Here is a 6,000-nt window from a genome sequence, read left to right on the forward strand (position 1 = left end):
GTGGGTGGAGATGCGACAAATTTTGCTTGGTAAGACAATGGAATTGGCTTCCTTGATGAGCCACTCATACTTATGGTCTAAGTTTTCATGTTTGGCACATTGAAATTTGTGGATCAAATTGCTCATATCAAGAAGGTGGCTTCCTTTAACTTATTTATAAGTGTTATCTTTGTTGAAATCCGGGTTAAAATGCCTTGCCAATTTCGTCACCAAGCCTCCATTAACAATGAAAGTCACGCCATCTTTTCCATTCTCAATATCTAACCATCTCTTGATCAATAATTGAAGAACATTGTACCCATTTTGGACCTCCCACCAACATTCAAAAAGGACTCAAGGTAGACAAAATTTAATTCGGTCAAGTGATTGGCTTCCTTTCTAGCAATCAAAGTGTTAGCCACGAACATGTGCCAATACCTAATACCCGGATGATGAATGTACAAGGCATGGTACTCCTTGAAAGTAGAAAACTTACGACCGGAGATGGCTTTCCAAAGGGGTTCGGCATCAAACTCCAAAGGCTTCTTGATGAACCGGTTATCTTCCTTAAGCCCAAACACTTTACCTAAATCACTTTTATCCATTATTCTACTCTTGTTTTCGAGGCGGAATTCGACATAATCTCGAGTCTCAATTCTATACTCCCTCAAGGAACTAATGAATTCCAATGTCAAAGAGGGTATGTTAACTCATTCATTTCAAAGAGGGTGGATAACCCCATAGACACGAAGAATGCCTTTGTTTGCTCAAGGACACCCAATTTACTCAAAGCATCTTGACATACAAATTTAGTAGCTAAAATCGTTTTCTTGGCTAGGGATTCGAAGGCAAGCCTATGCTTATCGGTAATGAAAGTTACCTCCGGATAGTTTTTCAATTGTTCCACCTCCGGGATATAAGTAGTAGCTTCCTCGATAGCATTGACGGTTGACGGAGCTTTCTGCATTTGTTGAACCAAGACCAATGCCTTTGTTGCAAGAGCTTGTTATCTCTTGGATAAAGTTGGTGTATTTGTTGCCTTGTTGCCTCCTTTAGTCCTTGCCATGGCTATTCTCCTTTCAAGTTAGTATCAACAAACCAAGTGTATGCTTGAATGCTCCTTTCTTCTTCTAATTTCAATTGAATGCTTCAATCAATTTAGGAATTTCGGATTTCCTCCTAACCCTAGAAAATATGATTGATTTTGTGAAGAAATTGATTTTCCAATGGTCTTATTGTTGATAAAGGAGTGATTTGTTTTTTATTTGAGCAAGTTTAGGTTTGATTGTGGTGAATTTGGATGAGAAATTGTTGTTTTTGGATGAGGGGATTGAAGGTTGAAGTGAGGGAAATTATTGTGTTTGTGTTTGAAGAAAGGAAATGAAATGAAGAAAGAGGGGTGAGTCTCGTGTTTTGTTCATGTAGCAGGTAGAGACGGGCGGATTGGGGACAGGACGGGCGGATTTTCATCAAGTGAAAAATTTAGAATTTGCTTTGCTCTGGGACGGGCGACTTGAGGTTGAGACGGGCGGATTTTTGCTTGGCTCGCTCGCCTCGAGCTTGGGACGGGCATATTGTTGTCTAGTGTAAAATTGATAATTGAAGGCACTTTTAGGACCCACGTCCTGGGTTGAGGTCGAGCGACCTGAGCAGTGGGACGCTCGAGCTGCTGTCGGCTCGGGCAGATTCTTCTCCACAACAAATTTTCACTTTGTGCCTCTTTCCCAGTCCCCACGAGCTCAGATCTGCTCGTGGGGATCTTTGTCCCGCATTAATTTTTCTTCAATTCTTCATCATTTTGATATGGGTTGCCTTACAAAGGCCTGATTAGCCTAGGCGTATTCTTCCCCACACTTGATCATCAAACACTACACATTTGAAGCACATTAAAATCCCTCCCTCACTTGCTCTCATGTTACACAAATTCGTTAAACAAAGCATGTAAAATGCAATGCAAAAATTGAGTAATGTACATATTTTGAGAGGTGTCAAGGGGGCAAAACCAAGGCGTTGTTGATGTTGCTCAACGCCTTGAAGAAGTATTCAAATGATTGTTCATTGTCGTGATAAAGATCTTGCATAGACCTAGGTACATTGTTGTCTTCATTCATGTAGTAGTCCGAGTCAAAGAGGTGACAAGGGTCTATATAGCCTTGGTCTGGAGTCATAGCATTCCCAATGTATGATTTAACAAGTCCTTCAAACTCGTCATCTCATAGACCACATACTTCTCTTGCTTCTTTCCCTATGTCGGGTGGGTCATGAGTTGACAAGAGAAACTATCCTTCCTTGTTATCATGGCCAATGAGGCCTCCATCTATACTTGTCAGGGGTGAGCTTTGCAAGCTCTCATTCTTGTTGTGAAAAATTTCATGCTCTCCGAATAGAGCCATTTCAACATCATCAATATCTTTCTTCGAATTGGGCGGTGTTTTTTTGCCCTTCTCTTTGAGATTTCCTTCTTTCCGTGGTTCTTTGCATGGAGGTTCCATCTTATTGTTGTTACCCTCCCGAGTATAGTGATCAACCATAAAGCATGGCTCAAACAAGATGGGAGCTCTCATAGTCTTATCAAGATTGAAGGTGATTGTTTCATCACCTACTTCAAGTGTGAGCTCTCCATGTTTCACATCGATCACCGCTCCGGTGGTGTGTAGGAATGGTCTTCCTAGAATGATTGGAATGTTGGAATCCTCCTCCATATCAAAAATGACAAAGTCCACCGGTATGAAAAACTTTCCAACTCTCATGGGCATATCTTCCCATGCCCATAATGGTTTCTTTGTTGAACGGTCTGCCATTTGTAAGGTCATGTTGGTGCACTTGAGCTCTCATACTCCTAGTCTTTCACATACCGAATATGGTATGACACTCACACTTGCACCTAGATCACATAATGCCTTGTTGATTGTGGTGTCACCAATGGTACATGGGGTAGAAAAGCTTCCCGGATCTTTAATCTTAGGTGGGGAATTCCCTTGAAGAATTGCACTACTTATCTTTGTAAAGGCATTGGTTTCCAAATTCCTTATGGACCTCTTCTTGGTAAGGATATCTTTCATGTATTTTTCATAGGCCAGAACATGGTTGATTAGCTCCGTGAATGGTATAGAAACTTCTAAGTTCTTCACAATATCCATGAACTTTCCGAGTTGCTCATCAAGCTTGGGCTTAGCTTGGCGACTTGGGAATGGAAGTCTAATCACAATAGGCTCTTTCTCAACTTCTTTGGCCTTCTCTTCACTTCTTTTCTTTGATGAGTCATTGGTAGTTGTCTCTACCACCTTAGGATTTCTCCTTAGTTGTTTAATCACATCACTTTTCTTGTCATTCTCCTCAACAATATCTTCTTCAATCAGCATCTTGGGTCCCTCATATCTTGTATCACTCCTCAAGTGGATAGCATTGATGGTCTCATGTCTTGTAGGAGGATTACCTTGAGAAGGTGGTATCGGTTCAGACTCGTCGTCAAAATCTACCAACCAAAACAATATTTATAACTTCACAAACTACTCTTAGTAAAGAGGTAAGTAAAGGTCGGATCCCAAGGGACGGGTATTGATGCAGGATTTTCAATTGCAAGTAGCTATGTCTTAGGGTGTCACAAATTATGGGTTGAGATGAGATGTAGTCTAAACTAATCAACAAGATGAATGTAAATTAATGAAAACAAAGTAAATCAAATAAAGGGGTTTGTAAACAATTGATTAAAAGCACTAGGGTGTCATGGGTTTATAGGGGATTCATGGAAATTCATGGAAATAGATCATACAAACATGTTCTCAAATAGAAGCAAGCACTTATTGTTGTGATGAGATCGAGTTAGTGTTTATCTTACAATCCCTAGGAAGATTTAGGTCCCGAAGCCGAGTCGTCTAGACTATACAACACCTACAAGTCGACTTAGTCTCCTCCTATTCAACTCTATGCATGGTCTAATGAGGCTCGAGTTGGTTTATGTCTTACAAGCCTCATTGAAAAGATAAGATATAGGTAAAAAATGCAAGGATTCATAGGCTCGCATTTCATCAAACATAACATGTGCATAGGTTGAAATAAAAACAAGCAAGCAAATTAATTATGAAAACATATTAGATTAAGCATAGATCAATTCCCATGTTTGTTTCCCCTAATTCCCCATTAACCCTAGCTAAAGAACCACTCACTTATGAACAAGTTTAGCATGCTAATAAGGTTGTCAATCATACTAACAAAGCAAAACATGATGAATAAATGATGTGATTAACAATAATTAAACAAGGGTAAAAGAGATTATACCTATGTGAGATGATCCAAATAATAAAGCAAAGAATAATAAAAGTACTTGATGATTGATGGAAGGTTGTCAATCCTCCAATAAACCCCAATAATCTTCTAATTACCCATATAAGACTAAGAACAATTGAGAAATTAAGGAAAGATTAAGATGTAATTAATATTGAGAAGTGTATTACAACTAGATTAAGATTAGATTAAGAGTTGATTAAGAGATGATTAAGGATTGATTAAAGCTTGATGAAAATCTAGGTAGTACAATGGGGTATTTATACTAAAATGAAGTACAAGGATTAGGGTTACTAAGGGTTTAAATGACTATTAAGACCCTAAGAGAAGCTTGAGGAATTGCAACTCCCGAGGGACATGCGGGGATCGTGCTTGCAACTCACACCAGGATCCGCTCATCCTTACCTGATGCACGGCTGGTCCTGTAAGAAGATCTGCTCTGGCTGGCAGTTGGGATGCTCGAATCATGCTCTGGTCCGCTTTGATCCTGCTCTGGGATGCTCAGATCATTGCTCTGATCTGCTCGTCCTGGGCTCAAACCGCTCGGATCATTGGACAGAGTTCTTCTCTTGTTTGGCTCTTTGACAATCCACGGGGATCGTGTTGGGGATGCAAGGATCTTTTCATCAATGCCCATTTTACTTTATTTATTTTCTTAGGCCTCTAGTGTCGGTCTCCTCTTCGATCCTTGGTCATTAGATGTAATCCATTTAGCTCCATTTCACTCCATAAATGCAAGGTTAGCAATCCTCTCCTACCAAGGACACAAAACCTCAAAGAATATGCAAAATGGGAAACTAAAGATAAGAAATGACTTTAATAGGTGCTAGAAAGCATGGCAACGAGGTTAATTTGAGGACTAAATGTGCTCAAATATGAGTCACATCAAACATCCCCAAACCAAACCTTTGCTCGTCCCGAGTAAAGAGGTGACTAAAACTATGACCTTTATTTAAACTAACCTACTAATATAGCCGATATGAGACAATTAGCGGGTCTCACTCCACCCCTTCAACTCACAACAATAAATATATGAGGTAGGGTGCCTTCTTGCAAGGCAAGGTGGGGCTTGGCAAAATGGCAATACATCCAAGCATTAAGCACACTAAATAATTAATGGATGCATCTACAAAAATGAATAGCCACTTTCCTCATCTAAGTGGCGGAAATTATCTAGAAGGGAAGCAATCTAAGGGTACACACTCCATTATAGATATGGTTTCTTCAAGTTACTAAGCTTAGAAGGATACCAATAAATCACCTCCAAGTTGTGTTAAGCTAGGGTACCTTCATCCTCAATTGCTAAATGCTTTCGTCAAGAGTAGACTCCCTATGATGTTAGAAGCACTGTAGGATTGCGGAATTCCCCCTCTTGCCTAGAGAAGAAGAAGGGTCGTCCCCTCTCTACCATGCACAAAAGTGGGTTCAATGAAAAAAGGAATCAATGTACTTTGAGTTTTATAAAGGGAGTTTGCTTTTGGTTTTGTTATTCCCCCCAATTTCTTGTGGCATTTGACATTTTTAGAACAATTTATTTTGTCATTTCTTTGATATTTGGCAATTTCATGCTTGACAATTTTTAACTTTTGCATTTTTTTGAACATTCAAAGCCACCGCAATTTGTAACAAGGGTGCTTTTATTTGAAGAATAGGAGTTCTTATTTTTGTACTCCTCTTTTCTTTGATGCAAATTTGTGAAAACTTCTTGTTTTTCATTTTGGTAGTTGAACTCAAGTT

Source organism: Silene latifolia, chromosome X (genome assembly GCF_048544455.1).
Source record: "Silene latifolia isolate original U9 population chromosome X, ASM4854445v1, whole genome shotgun sequence".
Taxonomy (NCBI): Eukaryota; Viridiplantae; Streptophyta; class Magnoliopsida; order Caryophyllales; family Caryophyllaceae; genus Silene; species Silene latifolia.